Source organism: Dysidea avara, chromosome 8 (genome assembly GCF_963678975.1).
Source record: "Dysidea avara chromosome 8, odDysAvar1.4, whole genome shotgun sequence".
Classification (NCBI taxonomy): Eukaryota; Metazoa; Porifera; class Demospongiae; order Dictyoceratida; family Dysideidae; genus Dysidea; species Dysidea avara.
The window spans coordinates 33,987,819-33,996,799 of NC_089279.1; the positions used below are offsets into that span (position 1 = coordinate 33,987,819).

General features: G+C 37.8%; 1 long non-coding RNA gene across 3 annotated transcripts; it reads right to left on the minus strand.

Annotated features, from left to right (window-relative positions):
* Positions 1 to 7,238: 7,238 nt before the first annotated feature.
* Positions 7,239 to 8,391, minus strand: LOC136263394 (uncharacterized). Of its 3 annotated transcripts, XR_010704619.1 has the most exons (6): positions 8,238 to 8,391; positions 7,977 to 8,190; positions 7,868 to 7,919; positions 7,679 to 7,806; positions 7,541 to 7,628; positions 7,239 to 7,482 (listed from the first exon to the last, which is right to left on the minus strand). It is a non-coding gene; the product is annotated as an uncharacterized lncRNA (long non-coding RNA). The 3 variants fall into 3 exon arrangements; XR_010704617.1 differs by having other exon boundaries at positions 7,868 to 8,190; XR_010704618.1 differs by having other exon boundaries at positions 7,868 to 8,197.
* Between the last annotated feature and the right edge of the window lie 590 nt (positions 8,392 to 8,981).

Consider the following 8,981-nt stretch of genomic DNA (forward strand, 5'->3'; position numbering starts at 1 on the left):
TTCAACATGTACCCTCCACACTTATCAGAGAGTGTCATCACAATTTGAAATTATGAACCAAATTATTTTGGAGAAGTAGGTTGTTTGCCGGTAGCTAATCCACAATTAAGTTGACCCTCCTTAACTGATCACCTCCACAAGCCAGTAGGGCTAAATCAGTTTATTACTCAAGTAATACCACTTACTTAAAAGGCAGACAACCTTCTTTTGCTGCAGATTCACCTAACACCAAACTCAAACTGTCATCCAGCACCTTCGTGCATACTAAATGCCTCTAAAAATAATTATCTTGTGGCATTTTTAATGAATAGTTATGATACAGGTCAGGAATGTTTGCATTTGATTAATCTGTTTTTGATTCAACTCTCTGTGAGTGTAAGTTTCAGTTAGGCCACTACAATGAGATAACTTGTTTCTCATCAGCTCTTATAGAAAAACGCGGGCGGGCGGGAGGGTTATCTCATTCTATTTTTATAGTAAGTCATCATTATGTAAGTAATACAGAAGTAAAAATGTAATACACTTGTACAAAAGCAGTAATAATCTACTTTTTTTTATTTTAGGTTTTTGACAGTGTGCACGTTGAGGCTAAAGCGAGGGGTATGAAATCACGTACGCCCTTCAGCTACCAAATCACAAATCGACTAAATCTCGAGCAGTTTCGCCCACGCAAATACTGATTAAAACTGCTTGAAAATCACTCTCGAAAACATATTTCTAAACAATACAAGCTCGCAGCGATACAATACTAGTTTTAACCATGGACTACTGTCCTTCAGAACACAGTAATAACATCACAAATCACCGTGGCACTACGGCAATCACAAGTGAAGTTTCAAATCAATTTTCAAATCACAAACTGAATCCAATTTCAAATCAGAAATCAGGTTTCAAATCACGTACAGATTTGCGAAGGTGTCGCACCCCTTAGGGTAAAGTCCATGTCTTTGAGAAACTCGCCCCTCGTGAGAAACTACAACGCTTGAGCAACGCTTAAAGAAAGAAGTAATAGTCTAGAATACTGAGGTACTAAATGATATTATAGAGTAAGCCTAGTCTGGCGGCGCCCGCCCCTTCGCATAGAGTAACTCCATGCGAAGGGGCGGGCGCCGCCAGACTAGAGTAAGCCATGCACCGATGTTTGGCCACCATGAATTTTAGGACACTCGTACGCAAAAACTATGCAACGTAGCTAAATCCCTTTCATTTTGCAATGCTATTACCTTAGACCAGCCCACCAAGTTTCGTAGGATTTCTTCAAGGACTGTGTGTTTGGCGAGCCAATAAGCATGTGTCCGAATTGCATGACGTTTTGGCCAAAAGTATGGATTTTCGGACTGCAGCTCGCAAAGCACAATAAATTCACGGATTTGAATGAAATTTGGCATGCAGCTAGGATAATCATTCAAGGTTCAGCCCACCAAATTTCAGCTAATAAATCGATTCTACTCCTCAGTAATTATTAAATCTGTAAGCGAATGTAGGCTTAGCAAATATCGGACATTTATTGCCACGAAAAACTGCAACTGCTGATTAAATTTTTGAGCAAATTCAGATGATTTCAGCTTTTACACACTATAAAGAGCAAACAAATCACAACTGATTGTTATTTGAGAGCTCATATATCTTGTGACAGTCTGCAACTGCTCAGCTGACAAACTAGCTATGCACAGAGAGCCACAAACACCTGCTGTATAGCCACAGCAAACTGTAAAATCTTTATTGGAATATTCTCACATGAGAAATGATACAGCATGCAAGAATTATGAAGAGATTTTTACTATATCTAAGTGACTGTTCTATTAGGGTAGTTCAGTTTGCCTGACTGCATCTTGTCTTTTATTCAAATTATGGGAAGCCACTAAATAAAACTGATACTATATCATGTGAGAAACCATTGCTTACAACTAAGATAAATTTGTAGAGTGTTCTATTTATGGCAGATCCTTGATTTTGGAACCAGAAGTCTTGATATTTTCTTGCTCCTTGCAAGTAGCATAATAACTAAAATAAACTTTAAAGGGGTACTGAAGGCACTTAAAACTGCATGGGTATAGCTATGCCCTGACTCAGTGGCGAATCTAGGATTTTTAAAAGGTTGCTGAAAATTGGCATAGCTAAATAAGGCATCTGATGACAATTCTCCGGAAAATTTTTGAGATTTTAGAAGTTCTGAGATCGGATTTTAGGCTATTTTTAGTTAGCAATTACAGTAAATTCAATGCTTTAAACTGTAAATAGTTACTAAGCATATATAGCTAACTATATAGGGCAAATATGGACAATTGCAAGCTGTAGCTTTGATTGCTCTATTAGAGTAGTTACTTGACTGCTCTATTAGAGTATCTCGATCGTTTTTAATGCAGTGGGAGATGAAAACTGAAGTGTTGCTGAGGGTTTAATAGCTATAAATGGTGTTAGTTAGGTGCAACTGCATGCATGCTACTGGTACATAGTTGTTTTGCTATGACAAATTGTCAATACAATAATGTTTATGTATTGAGAATGCCACTAAGCTTATATGCTAAATTTAAAAGCCAGAAACCCATCTAGATCCGCCACTGTGACTGATGAATTTATACATGCCACTCTTCCTTATAAAATTAGGCAACTACAATAGATGTACATCTAAGTGATTTGGTATATGCCTTTCTTCAATCCAACACCTATAAAATCTGTGGCATTTTCTAGATTTTATAGACACTTTGCAATTGCAAGATTAGATCTCATAAAATTAATATAGCTTGACAATAACACAGTGAAGAGATGCATTGCCATAACACACGTATAGCTCTATTGCTACCCACATGTATCTGATTTTGGTTTTATCCATTTATTTTAAATAGCATAAGTTTGCATATGTATACAAGTGCAGAAATGTAATGAATAAATTCACACCAAACTATATAGCTACAAAATTTGATTGAGATGTAATGTGAAGTATATAGTTTGAAGAGCATGCAATGTAGATTGTTGCCATATAGTAGGGGCGGATCGGGGGGGGGACTTTGGGGGCTGAAGCCCCCCCTTCATATTTAGGCTTTACTTGATCAATATGCTGAGTATTATAATGAAATTTTGTCTTAGCATAATTATATGATCACTAATAAATACAAATACTCATATAACACCTTATAAACATCTTTCCAAAGTATTATCAGTAGATTTATGCTAAAGTTTATGCAACAAGGACCCGGATCAGCGTACAAGATCGAGATACTCTAATAGAGCAGTCAGCTAACTACTCTAATAGAACATTCACTGGAAACATGTAGTTGGTTCTGTTATGGAATTTTTCCAAATCTGCCCATACAATGAAGTGCATGGTCTGTTTAAAGGGCTTCGTTCATCTACTTGTGTAGTTAATATGTGTGGCAATACTTAATTCAGGTACACAATTTCCATTGAAAATGCTCTCAGATTTAATCTTGTATTGTTCAAATTTCAAAAGTTTCCACTTTCAACATTATTATTCTAACATGCACCTATTCAGTGTTGTGCAATTGTGAGAGGGGTGTATCATGTACTTGGTTGTCTGTACCTACCCAAACGTTTCCATTAGCAAAATGCTTCAGCTAGCCATACCTATAATCTAAAGGCAGTATATAAAATATCTACAGGCAGAAAATATTATGAATTTTATGTGGAAATGTCTCCAAATTGCAGTATTATAGCATCTATTTTTCAAAATTTTCCTGGGGGGGCATTCCCCCAGATCCCCCTAGTTCCAGCATGTTTTGCATGCTGGGAAGTGTGCTTCACACACCTCTGCCCAAGAGATTAGTACCTTGCGTTAGCCCCCCCCCTTTTATAAATCCCAAATCCGCCCCTGTATAGAGTTCCAGTAAGTTGATTATTCTTCATTCATCACAACAGAAAGCCATCCATGATCTAACTGAACTCCTTCCAATAACTTCATCAATGACATGACCTCAAGTGCATGACCATGCATATCAAACACATGCATCATCCCCATGCAAAGCTGTCATGGAACTATACTGCGGGATGTAGATCAACACTTGGTGACAGCAAGTGAACTTTGAGTAATTGCATATAGCATTAGTAGTGTTTCATATTATAACAGTATACTTTTAATAAGAGCAAAGGCATGTAAAATTGCATGGATGCATGATGCATACAATTTTAGGAAAACAATTACATAGACTCTAAACTGATCCATTTACTATAATGTATTATCATTAGTTTCCAGCTCTTGGATCATAGCAGAGATTATTCATAGCTAGCTATGTATACCAAAAGTAAGCATCAAGGACGGAGGAGACGGTCCGGTTGGTCAGGCCTGAGCCGGACCAATAATCTGGAGTTGAACCAACTAGTTGACCAGCTCGAGCTATATTACTCTCATGCAATTTTCGGACGATCACATCTACATGTGGCCACGTACATTTTACAGATGTTATTGAAAATGCATGACACGAGTAGTTACCTAGTTTCTCAGCCTAACTAAAGCACAGAACTACACGTATAGTACCTCCAATTACCTTACAGTACAGCATAGCATTCGTATCGTTTTGTACAGAAATGATTGTGGGTTCTACGTACAGTATCACGTGTGCTGACAGTTGGCATTTATCACGTGTAAGGCAGGTGCCTTCTTTGATTCTAAACCAGCACACTTATATATCACAATTCAATCTTCATAAAATAATCATTAGCATTCCTTGGCTTGTCTCTCTTGGCTTCTTTTACTGGGCGCGGAAGGGCTGGCAGTGACAAACCAGATGACTCATTCTGCGGCAAGAAGCTGTACACCGGTACCATACATTACATGGTGGCCATCTGGATGAGATGTTGAGTAGAAATCACTCCTCTTCAACTACCCACTCGTCCTGTCGAGATACTGAGCAAACTCAGTCTCACCCACATAGCGCCATTTTCGAATACTGATTGGTCTCGTGACTGTCCACCAGTATATTTACGTGATGATCCGTTCACTTCATACAAACCAGTATAGTAGTATACTGTATTTTTGTAGCTGTGTAGCTTTTTATTGTAGCTGTGTGAATTCATTGTATAGTACTTGTATCCTAGCTAAAGGGGGCCATGCTGCATGAGTTCCCTGTGAAATTTGGGGGGAAAGTTGCAAATTGCTAGCTAGTTTACTTTAAAATTTAGCATCAATTTTAAATTTTAAGGCATTTTCAAGCCTTTAAATTGTAAAAATTTTGCAGCTCCTGGGGGTTGCACCCCCAGACCCCCCTTGAACTTCTAATTGCTAGCTAGCTATAAGTAAATGAACCATACAGCAAGTTTCATGCTGTGTCCCCTGTATGTCAGGTCTACAATTATAGATAGTACAGAAAGTCTGCAGAGCAACAGATAGGCTTGAGCATATTTATATAGCTAGCTAGTAGTGAAATATCACTAAAATTGCATATCTGAGTGTCTAATTTTCAAAAATTTCCTGTGGGGGCATGCCCCCAGACCCCCCTAGAATGCTCGTGCTTCACACTTCGCAGAGTGTGCTTCGTACACCGTACAACAGTTCCTCTCTCATTGGCATGTATATAGTAGCAATTTCAACATTATAGTCAATGGCCTTACCAACTCAATTTTCCCTCCTCCGGCCCTGAGCATGCATTCAATGAAAAATTGACCTGATTGCAGCCACTGTCCTACACAATTAATCTTTGCAGGATATACACAATGGAAGATTGAAAATGGCAACATGCTAGGGATGGTTCAGTTTCCTAACTTTCATGAGAGAATCAATCTATACAAGATTTATCTTTTTCCTCCACTAAGTGCCCATTAAACAAATTGTGCAGTCATTTATGCTTGTCACACTTATTACACAAGTAAAGCCTTACAGTGCAGCTTTGTTATAATTACATCATGCATAATATAGTATGGCATGATGAAAGCAGCTTTATTGGTTACTTGAATGACAAATGATTCTCACTTTAATTTCCAATAATGATTTTTCCTTTAGGGAGGCACAAATGTACATTGCACTTACAAAAAATTTACACAATAGCAATTCAATGCAAAAGTTGTACAATATTGGCTATATGTATAGCTATGCATAATTAGATCTTTAACAGGGTAAAAGTGCTTAAAATCATTCAATCACTTTAAAATAAAGGTTGCACATAGCTTCATGAAAGTTATAGTATAAAGGACATGAAATGGTTCCTTCAAATCAGTAGGATTCAAGACTGGGAGACGGTATCAAATTTTTGCCTTGATATCTAACAAAACTTATAAGATTACAAGCAATTCCATTTTACTTATAGAAAAGAGAAGAGCTAATTAAATTATAGCAGAGTGTGAAACTTCTTATACTTAGTTTCAAGGGTTATATTTTCAGGAAACCTCTTCGCACTATAGGTATATAGCCAAGAAAGAGTTCATAATACATACAGGGAGGGATTATTATGAACTCTTGGTATAGCTATATACTTGGCAATGACATAAGACTTCAACTTCCAAAATCAAGAATCCACTACAAAACAGAACTATCCTATTCCCTTGTAATGATCAAATTTAAATCAAAGAATTATTTTTACTAACTTTGGCAACAATAATTTTTGCACTTGCCACTACATCTGTCCCTGCTTCAAGTGCTCCAAGATTCCTAAACTATCTTATGCATTCTTTAACTTGTATCCTTCTACCTCTTATGACTTTACTTGTAGTTAGATAATTGTAATTTTATAAATAATTACCTTATGGCTACCAGTGGTAAAACTCTGCACCCTCAGGACTGTAATAATTATTTTACTGTATAGCCTGTATGCATGTGGCATATGTACAGTTCTGTAAATTGTTAAAATAAAATATGTACTAGTAATAGCATGGGTAGCAGTGAAATTTGGGATAAATATCACGAGTGTTGTATTGGAAATGGGGATAAATTTCACGAGGCGAAGCCGAGTGAAATTTACCATTTCCAATACAACAAGAGTGGTACACTGGGCGAAAAGTTCCATGTCCGCTTGTAGGTAATGAGTATAAAATGACCATGAAATGTGTCATTTCAGCCACATTTCATACTTAGAACATTAGTAGATTTCAGTAAAGTTTCGTACAGAGGATAGAGAAAGATTTACTGCATGTAGAATGTTGCTGGAAATGAGGCAGTGAGGAAATGTACATTTTAACACTGTGAAATGCATACAGGATGTAAAAAATCCTGTAGCTGAAATCAACATTTTCTATATTGTGCATCTGCTTTATACTGCGCTAGTAATATAGCTAGCAATGTCTCGCTCCTGTGTTGTATTTACTACCGACAATACGTATTTCATTAATAAGTAAAAAAGCACATCATTTGTACAGCAACTATAATTTTCAGTTCACAAATTGAAGTTCTTGACACCTTCAGGATTCTTTTTTTCTGAGGGATGTTACATCACTAAAATTAATGTAGATTTGCTCTTTTACTTCTGTCCGTTGAGTGCAGCTTTCTTCTCCTAATCTGTTTCATCACTAGTTATATATAGTTCTTATAGGTAGCATCTGTAAAAATGTTGTTACAATAAAAATATTGCTATGGCAATTTTTTTCTGTGACAAACCTTGAATTAATGTATACTATTCCTTGTACAGTGTCATTCATAGCTTTCACAAGATCCAGCCATGATCACAGGTTTCTCCACTGCCTAACTTCAATAGACCACAAAATATTCATTTCCAAGAACCATAGCAGAACTTACTATGTGATTTCATCTACAGTACTACCACAAGACATCGTCAGCAGTCCAAGTTTTGAAAGCATCAGTAACTACTTTGTAACTTCCTTTGACAACTTTACGTAGCTAGGTGATGTTGATGGCAGATCCCACTGCCATGCAATGATAGATAACAAATTAATAATGAATCATGAATTAGCCACATCTTCTTACCTCACAATTGCTACAATTGCAGCTCTTCCTATATGTCTTTCTGCAAAGTTCCCTATGTCAGGGTAGCTTGCACTAGCAGTCATCTATAAAGTAGACTTAACCAACTCACTGTGAGGTAGTTGTACTAGAGATGATGAGTGCTTGTGGAATGCACCCAGTTGTCTCTCGACCCAGGGAGTGTTATCCTCTACTCCTTTTGCCAGGAAGCAACATGCGATTTTGTAGCCGCCAAATGCGTGTAGCACTGTAGCTAGCTACTGTAGCAAAGGTATACAATTGTGGCGTCGCTAGAAACTGGCGGAAAAGGATGGAAGAGGCGATATCTATGAACTATCATAAATGCTGCAACAGTCTTTATAGCTATACGTACCTGCAGGTAGGTCTGCCATGGAGCACAAGCACTGTTCTAGTTCTGGATGACAACAAGCTGCATCATTGCTAGAGCCTCGTTATTAACTGCGACTAGAACAATCGGAAGAAACATGCAGCGAAGGTGATTGTGTGCAATCTGTGCATGCATGCATGCATGCATGCATGCTGTTGGTATATATATATATACGAGCATGATAGAGCAGTGACCTCATCCATGCACAGCCATATAGCTAGTGCGGTGGATGCACTGTGGCTAATTAGATTGTCCACACTGATTAGTAAAAATATTCATGTACTTGAATGCATTCCTGTCAACTTCTTAGTCAGCCTTAGCCTACACTAACAGAGCAAAGCCCAACACACACACACACACACATACAAACACACACACACACAAACAAAAGACAATACCTTCAGCTACCACTTGCCAACCTGACTGCATCTGTGTGCTTGCTACTCATGTAGGCTGGTGCTAAGAGTCATCGTAAGCATAATCCTTCGAGGGCAGGACTAGTATTATACATAACACACAGAAAGGTGTACCATACAGTATCTCATGTGAATGTGTGGGCATGGCAGCCCAATTAAGTATCACCTGTACCTTCACCCACTACATGTTATATCAGAGCTATGGATGGTCTGCCTCCCCAGTTGTCACTAGGTTGCCACTTAACACCTGGGTAACTGTACTGGGCATCAAACCTGGCTGAAACCTTTCAATTACCAAACTCAGACCACTTAT